Source organism: Leuciscus leuciscus, assembly GCF_965113295.1.
Source record: "Leuciscus leuciscus genome assembly, chromosome: 23".
In the NCBI taxonomy this organism is placed as follows: domain Eukaryota; kingdom Metazoa; phylum Chordata; class Actinopteri; order Cypriniformes; family Leuciscidae; genus Leuciscus; species Leuciscus leuciscus.
In genome coordinates this window covers 17,538,644-17,556,402 of record NC_138747.1, presented here as the reverse complement: position 1 = coordinate 17,556,402, position 17,759 = coordinate 17,538,644, and the positions used below count along the sequence as shown (strand labels likewise).

General features: G+C 38.4%; 1 protein-coding gene across 4 annotated transcripts in view; it reads left to right on the top strand.

Annotated features, from left to right (window-relative positions):
• Nucleotides 1–17,759, top strand: part of naaladl2 (N-acetylated alpha-linked acidic dipeptidase like 2) — a 317,992-nt gene that overhangs the window by 29,360 nt on the left and 270,873 nt on the right. The gene's annotated exons all lie outside the window — the stretch shown is intronic.

Below are 17,759 nucleotides of genomic sequence, written 5' to 3'. Positions count from 1 at the left end.
ATGTAGTATGCACTCCAGGTGGCTGGGTGGCAATGTGAAGCACTGCCACACAACAACACCAAGTCTGCGTGCCTGCATACAACCTAGCAGTCTAGCAGACTTTAGCGTTTTTACCCTTTAGACGGGAACGCGACTGTGGAGCGTTTTTAAGATTTCCACTCTGGAGGGTGGTTTTACTTTTTTGCGTTTTTAAGCCCCAAAAACGCTGTCGCCGTCTAAACGAAAGGCTCATCTGAATTCCCCCGGGTGCGTTCTCGTGTAAACAGGGCCTAAGTTTATTGCATTCCTCATACTCCCAATATAACTCATTATTTAAACTAGGTCTATTCTTTCATTGTTTCAAAGATTATTTTTATTTTTTTTATATTTTTTATATCCATTGCTGGTTGCTTATATAAACTATCCATCATGCTTAATTGTTTTGGGCCAAACTAAGTTAGAGATTTGGGTAACACTTTACAATAAGGTTACATTAGTTAACTACTTCAGTTAACATTAACTAAGAATGAACAATACTTCTACAACATGTATGAATCTTAGGTAATGTCAATTTCAATAATACATTAGTAAAATATATTTTTTTATTTCTTCACATTAGTTAATGCACTGTGAACTAACAATAAAGGACTGTATTTTTATATATATGTTATGGTTTAGAAGGAGAGAACCCAATCGCAGACCATTTGCAGACATCTCTAGGGTTTATTACAGAAAAAACAGGGAAAACAAAACCCACGAGGGGGCAAAACAAGACAGGATTGACAAACAAGACTAGACTAAGACTGACAGAAAACTGAACAATAAACTAACAGCTAAGACAGGATCAAAACACTTCACAAGACTTCTCAACAGGTTACTCACAAATGAATCTTCACATAAAGATTGGCAATGAACCGGCACAGGACAGCAAACACAAGGGGATTAAATAGGGAGAAACTAATGAGGGAAACAGGTGACGGCGATGATACAATAATGATAACAAGATGAGATAACAAGGGGGCGGGGTTACATGACGAGACAACGCAAGCACACAGCCAAACAAATGGCCATGTGCTTACACACAAAACATGGGCCTGTCATGATCCTGCCTCAAGACCAGGGAAAATCAGAGACAAGAAGGCAGAATCATGACAATATATGCAGTTTTACTAACTGCATGTTTGAGCTGTTTTAACTGAAAGCAAATAGCACTGACATATCTTAAAATATGTCACTGTCATTGTTTTGTCTCAAGATTCACACGAGTAATGTTGTTGATTTTTGGGGGGGATTTTTTTCTAAGGCACATTTATAAAAGCTACTTAAATGCCCTAATTGAAAAACGGCCTAATCCTGGCTTGATCTAAGCCCTGTCTGTGAAACCAGGCCTTATTTAGGATTAAAATCATAGTACTGTTACGGATCTATGAGAGAGAACTCAAGCGCAGAATGAGTGTTAACGGGTTTTGTTGAAAGACAGTTGACAAGACGAGATGTTGGGTGAGGAGGTGATAACAGTCCAAACAGTAGGCAGGGAACAAAGCACAATGACAGGCAAGCTGAGAGGGTGGCAGTTGATACCAGCCCAAGGTGAACACACTGGTGTTCTGAGGTAGATGTGCAGCACAAGGCCGACGGAGGCAGCAAGAGTCAGACAGGATAATACAGCACACGTAGATGGACTCGCAGGGCATGATCAGTCACTGCAACGGTCTTGCTGCTTGGTAGAGAGAGGAAGCAGCCAGCTTGCAGGACTGGAACAAACAGGGAACACAACAAACACAAGACAAGGTATCCACTATCCACAACTGGAACCATGAGCAATAAGTAACAGGTAGCACAACACACTCAATCATAACAAACTGGCTAAACATGAGGGCAAGAGAACACATATAAAGGGAGCTGAGAACAAGAGGAACAGGGTAGGGTTGCACCAGCCGTTCGTAAGTTCTTTCTTAAATTGGAACGTTAAATCCACACTAGAGGCTTAGTAACTACTAGCTAGTTTGTATCTTACTCTGTACTTTATTCCGTTGCACCATTTGTTCGTAAGGCAGAACGTAGCTAGTAGGTCGTAAGCTCTCTGTAAAGTAATGCGTAGTCGCATAATATGACGTTTAGCCTCGATGATCCAATAGCAGCCTTCAAATGCGTGAGCAGATGTTGTGTTGAAATGCCGTGAATTTCAGTTTATCCTTCATTCTTTTGCCTCACGTTACTAAAGGTAAAAAATAAGTTTCCATTAAATACTATACTTGATCATGAATAGCATAAGTGTTTTTATATGTAAATAACATTCAGAAACTGTATTTGAAATTAAATTAATAAGGATCAATAAATAAATATTGATACAAAAAAACAATGATATTTGACATGCACAACATGGACCGATGCACACAGCGTCGTGCTGTTTAGGATGGGTTTGTGTTAAAGATGGCCGCTAACAAGGTAATCTTTTCACATAATGTTCTCTCTCTCTTAAAGTTTAAGCGAGTGTAAATGTCAGCATTATCATATATGTCTAAAGAATTGAATATCAGGTAAAAGAAGAGCTTATTGATGCAGTTTAATCTGTCTGATATTTTATTCCAACCGTTACTCCTGATCGGAGGCTGCCGTAAATATTTAGTTTATACGTAGAGTTACGCTTCAACTAAGTTTAATGGTGCAACGCAAAAATATTTAGAAGTGCGTAAGTCGTAATTTAGTGTCCATTTACGTCAAAACTAGGCTAAGTTGTAACTTACACACAGCTGGTGCAACTGGCCCCAGGTGAGCACATTCAGACAAGAAACAGGTGAACACACTCAGGCAAACGAGGACTTAACAAGGGAGCAGAGAACATGAGGAACAGGTGACAACACTCAGGCAAACGAGGACTCAACTAGCCAAGGGGGCGTGGTACAGGGAAACAATGAGGCAGGAACAGAGGAGCACATTGCCAACACAAACAAAGACAGAGCCATATGTTCAAGCACAACACAAACATAGAGACATGAAACAAAGACAACACAGACAAAGCTGCCAGGGCAGAACCCTGACAAGTACACTAAAAATATATATACGGTACAGTTTTGTTATTGTTACCCAAATCATTAAAGGAACACTCCACCGTTTTTTTAAATAGGGATTATTCACCATCTTCCCTACATTTAGATTGGTGGGCAAACGCATTTCTGTCTCAGTGCATGCATTGTTTAGTTTGGCAACGGAGCCGCTAGCTTAGCTTAGCATAATGAATGGAATCCTTTGTTGCCAGCTAGCTTGTTGTGAGTAATCAAAAAGAAATGACTTCTTGTGGCCTGCGTATTCACAACGAGTACAAATAGCAATGCAGATTAAGACTAGGCGATTTCCTAGGCAGATATTGACATGGGACTATATTGGGGTTAAGCTTAGGCGAAGCACTGCTACTTGGGTGCAGAGATATCACGCAACACCTGAAATCCCCCCACGTTGAGCCTGGTCATCAATGGCAGTAACTTGTCCCACTCGCCACAGCACAGACACTCTATTTCAGTCGGCATAGGTTGGCATATTCCCCCACACTCACCCCACCAATTCGTGTTGGCTCTCATCCTCACGTCCTCAGGCTGTTGAGCGATCGCAACCTCCTCCTCCTGTATTTCTATTTCCAAAGCACGCAGCTCATCTTCTGAAAACTCTGGTTCATAGAGGTATGGTTCTGGATCTTGACTGTCTGAGAAGTCACCCTTCTTCGTCTCTCACAAAATCCGCCATGTTCATTGCCATTCACTATGTCTACTGTAGGAAAAATAGACAAGTTGGGGGATTGCGCCCAAGTAGCAGTGCTTCGCCTGTGCTTCACCACAATATCACCCCATGTCAGTATCTGCCTAGGAAATCGCCTAGTCTTAATCTGCATTGCTATTTGTACTCGTTGTGAATACGCAGGCCACAAGAAGTAATAAGGTTTTTATTTTATTTATTTGTTATCACTTTTTTGCTCACGACATGCTAGCTGGCAGCAAAGGATTCCATTCATTATGCTAAGCTAAGCTATCGGCGGCGCTGCCAAACTAAAATAATGCATGCACTGAGACAAACATGCGTTTGCCCACCTATCTAAAATAAAGGAAAGACGGTGAATAAGCCCTATTTCAAAAAACGGTGGAGTGTTCCTTTAACTATTAAAGTTTTTTTTTTTTTTTTTTTTTTTTTTTGGTTGTTTAAAAAACGCTTAAAAAAATATATATACAAAATACAAATATTGGATGACAATTTAATGAAAATTATAAATGATGAGAAATAAAATAACAGAAATAAAATAAGTTTTAGTTGAGGTACTAAAATTACTAAAACTTAAAGTGAAATAAACATAAATAAAAACTAAATAGAAATGGAACTAAAACTAATAAAATATGACAAAAGCACAAAACAAAGCTTGAACTAAAATTAAAATGAAAACGGAATATTTCAAAATATTAATAAATACTAGAATATTATATAAACACTAAAATAAGTTTAAAGGTGCTATATGTAACTTTTCTTCTAAAATGAATCCTTTTTTTTATTGCCTGTGTGTGAAGGGGTTGTAATCACACATTACAATGATCCACTTGTCGTGTTTTGCTATTACCTCTGAAGGCCAGTATTCCTATTTCTATGTGAAGTCTCCGGGTCGGATTTTCTGCGAAATCCATCGGATGTGACGTGCATGCGCGCTCCCGAGCCTCTCTCCTTTTTATATACAGTCTATGCGACGGCACTGCAGCTAACGACATGGAGTCTGATAACACCCAAAAACGACCTGCCTCCAGCACAATACAGACTCCAACACAAACTCCCAAAAAATATAAAAAACTAAAACAAATTTTATCTGCTGAAGCTCGTCAGGCAAACGTCAATCGGATCGACTCAGGACGAAAACACGGATCAACATCGGCAGAGCGTTTGATTTATGGAGAGACCTCCGCTTTGTTTTAGGTATAGAAACAGACCCTGAGTTGGCTTTCATCCTTTTGGACAGGTAAGCTAACATTACTTCAAAGCATGTAGTGAGTGCGCGCTCTTGAGTTCGAGCATGCACACGAGCACGAGTGCTCTTGTTGCAATCTGAAACATCACCGCTAGAGGCCGCTGGAACCTACATACAGCACCTTTAAAATATGTATATATTACGCTATCAGACACATACTGTCCTCAATTGCTTCACTACATAGTGAATGTCACAGTTGGTTATACTAGATAAAGAGTGATTAAAATGAATCACACATAACAAATATATATATACACTCACCTAAAGGATTATTAGGAACACCATACTAATACTGTGTTTGACCCCCTTTCGCCTTCAGAACTGCCTTAATTCTACGTGGCATTGATTCAACAAGGTGCTGAAAGCATTCTTTAGAAATGTTGGCCCATATTGATAGGATAGCATCTTGCAGTTGATGGAGATTTGTGGGATGCACATCCAGGGCATGAAGCTCCCGTTCCACTACATCCCAAAGATGCTCTATTGGGTTGAGATCTGGTGACTGTGGGGGCCATTTTAGTACAGTGAACTCATTGTCATGTTCAAGAAACCAATTTGAAATGATTCGAGCTTTGTGACATGGTGCATTATCCTGCTGGAAGTAGCCATCAGAGGATGGGTACATGGTGGTCATAAAGGGATGGACATGGTCAGAAACAATGCTCAGGTAGGCCGTGGCATTTAAACGATGCCCAATTGGCACTAAGGGGCCTAAAGTGTGCCAAAAAAACATTCCCCACACCATTGCACCACCACCACCAGCCTGCACAGTGGTAACAAGGCATGATGGATCCATGTTCTCATTCTGTTTACGCCAAATTCTGACTCTACCATCTGAATGTCTCAACAGAAATCGAGACTCATCAGACCAGGCAACATTTTTCCAGTCTTCAACTGTCCAATTTTGGTGAGCTCGTGCAAATTGTAGCCTCTTTTTCCTATTTGTAGTGGAGATGAGTGGTACCCGGTGGGGTCTTCTGCTGTTGTAGCCCATCCGCCTCAAGGTTGTGCGTGTTGTGGATTCACAAATGCTTTGCTGCATACCTCGGTTGTAACGAGTGGTTATTTCAGTCAAAGTTGCTCTTCTATCAGCTTTAATCAGTCGGCCCATTCTCCTCTGACCTCTAGCATCAACAAGGCATTTTCGCCCACAGGACTGCCGCATACTGGATGTTTTTCCCTTTTCACACCATTCTTTGTAAACCCTAGAAATGGTTGTGCGTGAAAATCCCAGTAACTGAGCAGATTGTGAAATACTCAGACCGGCCCGTCTGGCACCAACAACCATGCCACGCTCAAAATTGCTTAAATCACCTTTCTTTCCCATTCCGACATTCAGTTTGGAGTTCAGGAGATTGTCTTGACCAGGACCTAGTGATGTTACATATGACACTGAAGCTTCGATGCGCGTATCACACAAGCGAAACAATTTCTAGTGAAGCCCCGTATCGGGGTGTGTATTGGTTTACTAGAGTCACGTGATCGATGACAAACGAAGCCTCACTTTCTCTCCAGTCACGTGCGCGTTTCGCTTTGGGTGTCAGAAGGCTCGAACTCCAGATCGTATGTAACGAGTCGTTGCCTCAGTCTGGTTCATGTGTTTGTGAGGAGAGTGCTGTAGCCTACTTTGAAAGTTAAACAATATATTACATTTAAATAAGCAAAATTAATTTTTCGATACTTAGGCTATTATTTTTTGTTGTTGTGTCTTTTTGTTTTTGTAAAATCTTTGCACTTTTTGGTGATTTTAGATAATTTGGTGTTGGTATTGGGGTTTAGGGTGGGATTAAGGGAGAGGGGTGTTGGTGTTTGGTGAAGGGTTTGTATTTAGAGCAATGGCAACATCCAAAAATATAAAAATAATTAAAACTTTATCAACTTTCTGTCATTCCATACAGTTGATTAAGCACTATCAGTAACAAGTGTCATAAGCACATTTAATAACAGATGATCCTATCAGACAATGTCCTTATTCATTGTGTGTGTGTGTGTGTGTGTGTGTGTGTGTGTGTGTGTGTGTGTGTGTGTGTGTGTGTGTGTGTGTGTGTGTGTGTAGAGAGAGAGAGAGAGAGAGAAATATATATAGAGAGAGCCTACATTAGATCTTATTGAATCATATAAGCTCATTTTATATTTTAATTGTCACACTTTAATGGGTAAAATAATTTATTTAATGAACAAATCAAACACAAACATGTAAGGTTTTTATTTGTACACATAACATTGAAACTATGGAGTGTGTTGTGGTTGCTTCATCTGCCAGAGCTTCTAACACAGGCTTCTGGCTGCTTTATTTTAAATAACCACCAGATGGCGCTGCTCTCGGCGCTGTTCTCGACACTCTCGAAGCTTTGAATCTTTTCCCGGAACAGTCAGGGGAAAGCCTCAGTGATTCATGAGACTTCATTTCCCCATCCCTACCAGGACCACACCCCTAAATGCATTGAAGCAACTGCCATGTGATTGGTTGATTAGATAATTGCATTAATAAGAAATTGCACAGGTGTTCCTAATAATCCTTTAGGTGAGTGTGTATATGTATGTATGGATGTATGTATGTATGTATATATATATATATATATATATATATATATATATATTAGAGGTGGGCATAGATTAATTTTTTTAATCTAGATTAATCTAGATTAATTTTGAAATTAATCTAGATTAATCTAGATTAAAATGGGTCATTTGAATTCTGCCGAAGGCATTCAGAATATGTGTGCTACCCAAATAATGACTATAAAAGTAAGTCTTTGAGAACGGGTTTCTCAAGCCAGGTGGCGCATTAGACCAGGGGCTCATCTCCTGTTTCCAAAATGCATCACAAACTGCTTGAGAAAGCTGTTCTACTCATAGACTGTAAAAGGTTACTACTGTACTGTTACCATCCGTAGGCAACATTAGGTAGGCCTATGTTATTATCAACTACTATAGGCTATCAATTAGGGATGGGCGATATGGCCTAAAATCTATATTGTGATATACATTGCAGCCTCTTGCGATAACGATATACAGTATATTATAATAAAACCATTTCAGAACAGATTACACAGACCCATGCTAAACAACTGCTAAATGTTTTTTTTTTTTTAAAGGGTGTATGTAGTTTTGAGAACATATATTGTGCAAAACTGTAAGTATACAACATCATTTTGCAGATAAATAAAATGTAAGTACACTAGCTGCAGAGACTTAAGTAGGTCTAATGTTTATTATGGCTTGGAGCTTATGAAACCCCAAATTTAAAATGAGAATATTGTCTAACTGATGTCTTTTCAGTTAAAAAGAAACACAACAACGATTCTTAAAATCGAGATTATGTGCTACACCACTAAGATATATTGGAATGGGAATAATACGCGCGCGCTGGTATTCAGTGATATCATGTTTCGTTTTGAATTTGAGGTGGTCGAACGGATTAGTCGTGTGTTAACTTACCGAACTGTTACCCCACACACTCTGTATTTAGTTTGCTGCTGCTCGTCTGACGGCTTAAACCCGAACCAAGTCCAAATAATGGATGTTGCACCGATCTTTTTCACCAGCTTTCACTTTCAGCCGTGTTTACTTAAGATGACGACGAATATGCGTTGCAGCCGGGTTTACCTCGCGGCCGCGGGTAGATTGCGTCATCATAGCTTGTGTAGTATAGAGCCCAGTGTTGCCAGATTTTGCGAGACAAATAAGCAACCAGGCCAGTGAAAACAAGCCCAAAACAAGCGACTTTTTCAATGGAGCCCCCCTAGGTTCCAGGAAGAGAAAAATAAATAAACTGTGTGCCGTTGGGACTGATTTTAAACTGTGGCTACAGATTGTCAATTTACATCCATGTGGACAGATTGGTTAACTGTGCGCAGTTTTGCAAAACTGTACACATAGTACAGTTTATTTGTTTTTCTGTTTATTTATTATGTTCTGTGAACATACACGGAGCAATGACATGGTTAATTAATGTGGTGCATTTTGATGTCTTTGTCGCAAGTTGAGCAAATTATTGATGAAAATTACTTTTCTGTGCTAGCATGTTGTACGAGGTCCGCTACATACTCTGCAGAGTGCTTTTGTCATCCCCCACGACAGGTTGAATCCATTCTTTTACGTTACTCCTTTCTCTTTATCCCAGTCTTTGTTATATTATACACTCCGTGAACCCGTGAACACTCAGTGTTAATTGTTTATTAATTCTAAGAAATGTACATTTCCGGGGCATGGGAAATGTCTTTATTACTTTACAGTACTACTAAGAGCAAGTTGTCAAGATCTATAATTAGGGACTCCAGATATGAGCTTGAAACACGGACAACTTTACGTGTGACATGAACGAGACTTTAACACGCAAACTACCCTAACATACACATACATACAGTTTACCAACGGAAAGAGAGCTGAAGCAGTATACAGGAAAGCTAGTTATAGCTTTCGCTCACTTTGTCCCGGGCATCTGTTCCTCCAAAAACTCTCCTACAGTCCATTCACCATCAGTCGCGGCTCGCGCGTATTTTCATTTAAACGTCACTCACTGATGTTTTCCTAATCATAAAAAAAAAACAGATTGCCCTGCTCTGCCTCTGATTGGCTAGTACTCGTTGCCATCTGGGTCAGAGCCAATTAGAAGCAGGATGTGGGTGGGAAAAAACTCTTTCTCCTGTGTGTATGGGAAAGGGGAGGGACAGAGGGAACAGGCAAGACAAACTCCTACGTTTAACATATAGACAATATCTGCTTGACAACTTATTATGAAGCTGGGAACAAGCCCAAATAAGCAACTACACTTTAGAAACAAGCCCAAAAAAACGCAACCCGCGACTACCAATATTTGTAAGCGACTTTACAGAAAAACAAGCCCAAAGTCGCTTATAATAAGCGGACTTGGCAACACTGATAGAGCCATCTCCCAACCCAACTTGGAGAATAGATTAACGGCGATATTTTTTTTATCGTGCGATAAGAGTCTCGCGTTAACGCAGCACGTTAACGCCGATAACGGCCCACCACTAATATATATATAATTCTTGAACTCTCTAATTCTGAATTTTTTGGGAAATCTTAAAATCTTAAGATTTTCACGCATAGTGGTCACTACAGTGGACAGCTATTAAAAAAGCATTTTCTTGAATTTGCACGGGTTTTTATGGCAAAGTTGCACATCAATCTCTTCATTGGACCCTGGTGCATCATCCTATAAATTGCAATCAAGTGGCAAGCCTTTGTGTTTCGATTTTTTCCCCCTCCAAACCAAGATGGCCAAGGGTCAGTCAGACATGCCAAGTTGCTCCAGAATATCCACCCATTCCTTCTATCCTAGGAGACTCTTGTAGGTAAAAAAAATATTGCAGCATAAAGCAATATCTAATGAGTCATATCACAGTAAAATTTTCCAAGTTTTGATTTTAGATTGAGAGAAAACTCTGATTAATCACATGTCCACTGTAGTGGACGTCATGCATGCAATGGCTATATTTCAGATACAATTCATAATTATAATGTGAATATTGTTTTTGAAATTTAAAACTTAAAAACTTAATATGCATTGACTTTTTCTACTGTAAATAAATGTATTTGTATTATTAGAATGTAATTTTCATTGACATCGAAAAAAGTCATGTGATTACATAATGTATGACACTTGTAATGCATTACTTTACTTGTTAGATCAAAAAGTAATCTGATTTTATAATGCATGTTATTGTAATGCATTTTTTACTCATAACATCAAAAAGTAATCTGATTACATAATGCATGTTACTTGTAATGCGTTTCCTTTCTCATAACATCAAAAAGTAATCTGATTATGTAATGTGCGTTATTGTAATGTGTTTTTTTACTCATAACATCAAAAAGTAATCTGATTACGTAATGCATGTTACTTGTAATGCGTTTCTTTACTCGTTACATCAAAAAGTAATCTGATTAGGTAATGCATATTACTTGTAGTTAATTACTTGTTAGATCAAAAAGTAATCTGATTAGGTAATGCATGTTACTTGTAACACATTACTTTACTTGTAACATCAAAAAAGTAATCTGAATGCGTTATGCATGTTACTTGTAATGCGTTACCCCCAACACTGATCATTTCAGATGAGATTGAAAAAACGTATCGCTAGGTTTTCTCAGAGGAGGGCTATGATAGAAATGTGCATGTCCATCTTGAACATAATCAGAATTATCAGCTAATAAGGGTAAATCTCCATACTCTGGTGCACTGGAGGGAGCATCTGAGTGGTTTCCACAGTTGTACCTTGACAGGCTGTAGAAAATTCTGATGGAATCACGTCCTCATGTTCTGATATCAAAGATACGCAAAGTGCAACTTGTATGAAGTTGTATGAAGCCATTGCAATATTTTGCATTTATATTTTTTGTATATATTTTATAGTTTTCACATTATTTGATATAATTGCATTGATTAGTTTGTTAAATTCACATACTTTATCTGTTTGATTATTGTCTTATATTTAATACAGTATATCTTCAGTTTAAACCAACCGCATGCTGTCCACTCAAGTGGACATCTGAAGATCTCTTTGAAAAATTTGTAAAAAAATAAAATAAAAATCAATTCTTGTTTTTCATGCCCTAAGAGCAATAAAAACACATAGGAAAAAAAATCCTGACTGAGGGTATCATAATTCATGCATGAAAGGGTTAATACTCTTTTTATCTTTATCATCTTAATAAATGAACATTAAGATAAAATAAAAAAAAATCTGATTTTAATCTGATTTCAAAGCACATAATGGATGTGGTTTTGATCTGAATTTAAAAAAATCTAATTTCAGAGAAAGATCAAATCAATAAAAAAAAAATCAAGATAAGATATATTTTATGTGTTTTGAACTCCAAAAAGTAAATGCACATGAGTCATACTAGCATAAAATTAAACTAATCTTAATTAAATTAAATTAAATTAAAGTTAGGCCTGCGAATAAGTTGTTACATCCTGTCTATTCTCCTGCCTAAAATGATCTGTTTTGCTTGTGTGTGTGTGTGTGTGTGTGTGTGTGTGTGTGTGTGTGTGTGTGTGTGTGTGTGTGTGTGTGTGTGTGTGTGTGCAGTACACATGGAGACCTACACTCTGTGACATTGTTAAAGATCACTGGAGTCTCTTTACAAGTGCTGCATTTTTCTGCTACTTGTTCAAATGTTACTTTCAGAAATATGTAATTTATGCCTGTAAACCAATAAATGTATTCAGTGAATTTTCACCTGAGTATTTCAGAGGAGTTGTTTGGGTGCTGCAGGGCTCAGTGAGTCAGGTATTAGGATGGCGGATGCTTTAGAACAAAATGACACCATAGCAAACACTTCCTGCAGCAGCGGAATGTTGCAGCAAAGTTATTATCGGTAATGGGCAAGACCATGGCTAAAACTTCTGAGACGTTCCCCGGGGATGTAATGTGAGAACAGTGAGCCTAACTTTCTGCTTTCAACTTGATTGTGCATAATGCAATTAGCTTGATCGTTTTAGTGAATCACTTTGTTCCAATAAACTGTAACATATATCATATTTGACTTGCCATGTTATTAGTCTTAGACTCAGACGACACGCCCACAGACTGCACACGGTCTGTTCACTGACTGACCAAAAACTGGACACCACTTTCTTGCTCTGGCAATCTCTAGTCTGATTGGCTGACCTTATCCATCTTCCGTACATAAGTCAGCAAAGTCGAATTTACAAGGTACCTTGTTGATTTGCCTAAGTTTGCTAGATAAATGGCATCAAATCCTTGAAAGAAATAGGCGCTTAGTAGCAAGTAAAGAAGGTAACCACAAGAAGAACGGTATGTTCTGCTTTGTTTTTGTCTGTGCTAAAGTATTTTTGAATGATCAGAAATTTGAATTGCAAAGTCATACACATTTTATTTCTTCATAGAGACTGCAGCACAATTACTTCATTTTTAATGTTTATTATGCACAATATTTATCTGTTTATTATTATTATTGGTTACACTTTATTTCGATGGTCCCCCAACAGACATTCTAATGACTTTAAGTAACTTTGCAACTACAGTACATGTTAACTAATTCTCATTAAAACAGTAGTAGACTATTTAGGTTCGGGTTAGGTGTTTGTTTGGGTTAGTAGAATAAGTTGACATGTATGAGAAAATAAATAAATTATAATAAATTATAATAATAGGGCTATAGCAGCCTGGTTGCTGACTGAAGCTAAGAAGGGTTGACCCTTGTGATGGTGACACTATACTGTCAAAATCACCATCCTTTGGATGAGATGTTAAACTGAGGTCCTGACTCTGTGGTCATTAAAATCCCAGAATGTCCTTCGAAAAAAGAAAAGGGGTGTAGCATCCTGCATCCCAGCATCCTGGCCAAATTTGCCCATTCGTTGACTTCATCACTCCGTCTTCTCTCCACCAATAAGCTGGTGTGTGTGGTGGGCATTCTGACGCAATATGGCTGCCGTCGCATCTTCCAGGTGGATGCTGCGTGGTGGTGGTTGAAGAGATCCCCCCTTCCATGTAAAGCGCATTGAGTGTCGAGAAAAGTGCAACATAAATGTAATGGATTAATATTAGTTTAAACGTATGACATATTTTATAATCTATTTCAGATAATCTTGTCCCAAATTTCCATATCTACATGGTTCTTTTTCAGGAAAAAAGAAAAGAAAAAAATGCTGTGTGGACCAAAGCTTGACAGTTTTTCAAAGACAATGTCCTATTTGATGAGTGTTACACGTCATAATTTTGACCGTTCCACTTCGCAAATTCGCCTTCAGGCATCATGCACAGGAAGTTCATGTGCCGTCAATTTGCTGTGATGTACTGATGAGTGCTTACTCACTCGTAACATCTGCACATGCTCACTCACATCTCAACGTCCCAGCATCTCCTTAATGCCACTCAAGGCAAATGACTTAATCATTCCATTACCTTTTGCTGCTGTTAGTCTCTTTAGCAAACCAGGAAGATGGCTGAGATGTTCGGAAGGTCTCCTGGTAGGCCATATTGCAAAAACTATGGTGGGTAACTGGCTTGAGGTTTGGTTGTGATGCATAGAAGAGTCAATGGCTTCCAGTAAATGACTATTTCTCTCCCTCTGCCCCACCTCACCTCCAATGATTGACGGAGAGGTGGAATTAGAGTGCTTTGAGAGATTGGTGTGTGTGGCTTGCCTAGAAGCATCTACATAATTGTGTGTGTGCGTGTTTAGTACATGGTTACTTTAGCATCTGATCTGAGCATGCTCCGTGAATCAGGGGCCTGAAAGCAGTTTGTGAAGGCTCACATCGGCTGAGTTACCAGGCCGTGCACTACGTGTCTCCACCATGATTTATGGTCCCCAATTCAGTCAATAACGGCCTGGCCGGAGATGCAAAGCTCCTTGAGATTAGATTGCTCTGCTGTGGCCTGCACATAGGGGTCTGTATTAAGAGGTGTCAGCACATTGGGCGATGCGCCGTGTGCTCGCCATTACGTCCTGAAGAATTTGAAGTTGACGGCTTCGGTGCATCAGGTGCAAGAGTCAGTCTGCTTTAGTCTGTTGGGTCCATGCATTCTCTAATGTGGGTGAATCTTCTTTCTTTTCTTTTTTTTAAGTCCCCCTGTAGTCAATACTTTTAATCCCCTAAGATTCATATTTGATCACCAAAGTGACATATTTAAATGTTTTTTTTTTTTTTGAAAACAATTCTGCATGACTTAAAATAGAAATCCCCAATGTTAAAATCAAGATTCGGCCAATTTTGTGCCAAAATTTTGTGACCCACCAAATTCTGTGACCCTAATAGGTGCTGTATTGAGCTAATCCGACCTACTCCTAATCCTATCCCTACCATCACTACAGTGCCCACAAGGGCCACATAAATCAGCACTACACCGGGACTCGAACTCGGGTCGCCCCGAAGCACATCTGCACTCATGGCCGCGGGAAGTAGGGGTGCTGAGGGTGCTGCAGCACCCCCTGACGACAGCTGTTTCACTACATTGGAATTTAAGATGACATGACTTTAAATAACTTTTTGTTTTTCGCCATGTTTTTTAAGAACACTTTCTACCTTTATAAAATTACTCTAAAGATTATTTCGTTTTTATATGTTGTCGAATAGGGTTTTATGACTCTAAAAGAAATTAATATATCATTAATATACCATCATCTCAGATCTGATTTGACACTCTTTTAATGCATGTTCACTCAGACGTCGGTGAAAAAACGAAATATAGATGTATTGATTAAAGCATTCATCGGCATTAGGGGCTTTTCACACAGAACGTGTTTTTCCATTCCACTCTGCTACTTTTCCATTGTTTTTCAGTGTGAACGCACTACATCTGACACAGCTTTCTCAAAATGCAGCACCAACTAAAACATGCCTCGAGACCTTGCGTTTTTCCCTAGTTCCACTGCCCGCGTTTGGCGTCTTGCGTTTTCGCTTTGAAAGTTTATGCTTTCTGTGTGAACCGGCACTCCTGAGTATCATAAGGTAATATGCAGATTTGTGTGCTGTGATTTTTAAAATGTATCATGAGTTCTGAGCATTCTCACATAACTCTATCCTCATTCATGTTCATCTTTTTGTTTGGGCTGTTTAATATTAGGATTTTGTTTTAAAATCCTCTACCATAGCACCGCCGCGCAATGTCAAGCCCCGCCCATTAAGCCCCGCCCCCAGCACCCCCCTGATAAAATATGTTCCTGCGGCTATGTCTGCACTACATATTGAGGCACTGCCTACAAAGCCACCGGCTCCGACAATTAGAAGATATTTAAATAAATGTTATAATTATAATAAAAAAATACTTAATTTAATACAAGGCATGTTTATTAAATGATAACTACGAAGGAAACAGAATTACATTTAAAACGGTCTTTTAATTTCTCCCTCTCACTCTCCCTCCCCGCCCAATTCCGTTTTTTTTAATCCAAATACAGATACGAATAATTTTGATATTGTAACATACAGATATGGCTTTGCTGCACACCCCTAATAAACCTTGTATAATTCATAAAATGTCGTGTATTTTCAGAAATGGAAATATAACACCAACAGTCTAAATTTTTAATGCCACAACATTCATATTTTTCTAGTTTTCTTTACCTGTTTTAGAAAGAGACACTGAAGCTTAGCATATATAGTTGCTAAAAAAAGAAAAATTTATAAAAATAGATAAATCAACATGTACAAAGAAAAAAAAGAAGAATTTTATATATAGTGTATATTAGCATTTTATACATAGTGTATATAGTATTTTAATTTATTGCTATTGAAATCACGCTGTCCTCATTTTCATTTGTAAAGTTCACATTTAATTATACTGGCTTCACAGGATCACAATTGCGTTGTAATTTTTGATATGTTCATTAAAACATCACTTTATCCTTGGGTTTAATAACTCTCATTACTTCCTATAGCAGAGCAAATGCCACAGAGACATTGACCTCAAAAATGCATGTCAGTTCATGTCCCCAGAATTAATGATCAAAATGAAACTGTCATCCACAAATAATCAAAGCTTGTTTTACAGTGAATGTGTCATTGTTATGTGTCTGTGGCACTTGTGCTAATCTGGACAATGTCGCACTCATTGTTGTAATGGTTCTGTAATTGCTTTAATCTCTTATGTGAAGCAACATTCGGTATAGTAAAACTCGAGGTTCAGTTGTCGCTGCTGGCATTACGAATACTGAACACATGTGAGGAGGTGATAAGAACCCTGGTAGCCTGGTTATAGCAGCTGTTACCTAGATAATTAAATTGGTGGTGACATGTTGAGGTGTACACCACACTGTCCTCCCTCTTTCTGTCTAATGATGGTTAAATCTAATTTACTGAGCAGGGATATACGCTTAGATACTTAGTGTAAACCTCCAGGAAGTTTGTGAATGTTATGACAGGCAACAAAGTTTTTAAAACGCGTCCTGTGACTGTCAGGCTGCCGTTAGGGAATAATTTATTTTGTGGTGGCGGTGGCATGTTTATCGAATTTCAATAGCAGTGTTTGCGGCTGTGAATCTCGGCTCTGAAGGTATTGTTTAGTTGTTTCTGTCAAAATATAATGATTTTGAGACTGGTTTAAAATAGTTCAGAGTTTTTACTGCCTATCAGGTAAGTATGTTCTAATATGTTATAATGCGGTAAAACTGATTTTATTAGTATTTTATATGATGTTTAATGTTTTATTATTTTGAAAATATTTGTGTGTGTGTGCGCACGCGCATGTTTAGTTGTTAGTGTGTGTGTGTGTGTTGTGTGTGTGTGTGTGTGTGTGTGTGTGTGCGTGTGTGTGTGTGTGCGTGTTTGTGTTTGTGTGTGTGTACCTAGTAAACCCTATGTTGTGAGGACAAAATATCCCCACTATACCAGTAATGTTTCATATTATTTGGTCCCCATGACGAAAAACGTAAAAATAATTACGCAGATTGAATGTCCTCATAATGATAATACTACCTGTGTGTGTGTGTGTGTGTGTGTGTGTGTGTGTGTGTGTGTGTGTGTGTGTGTGGTAAACCCTTAGTTGTGGGGACAAAATGTCATCACAAGGGTGGAAATAGACATTTTTGGTCCACATTAGGAGAAAAAAACCGTCTAAAATCATTCTAAATGATGTTTTTTTAGGGGGTAGAGTACACAGATTGTACAGTATAAAAATCATGTGTTTAAAATGTTTCTTAAGCATGAAAGCGGCATATTACAATGATTTCTAAAGGATCATGAGACACTGAAGACTGCTGAATATTCAGCTGTTCCATTTCAGAAATAAATGGCATTTTAATATTTTTAATATTTCACGATATTACTGTATTACTGTTT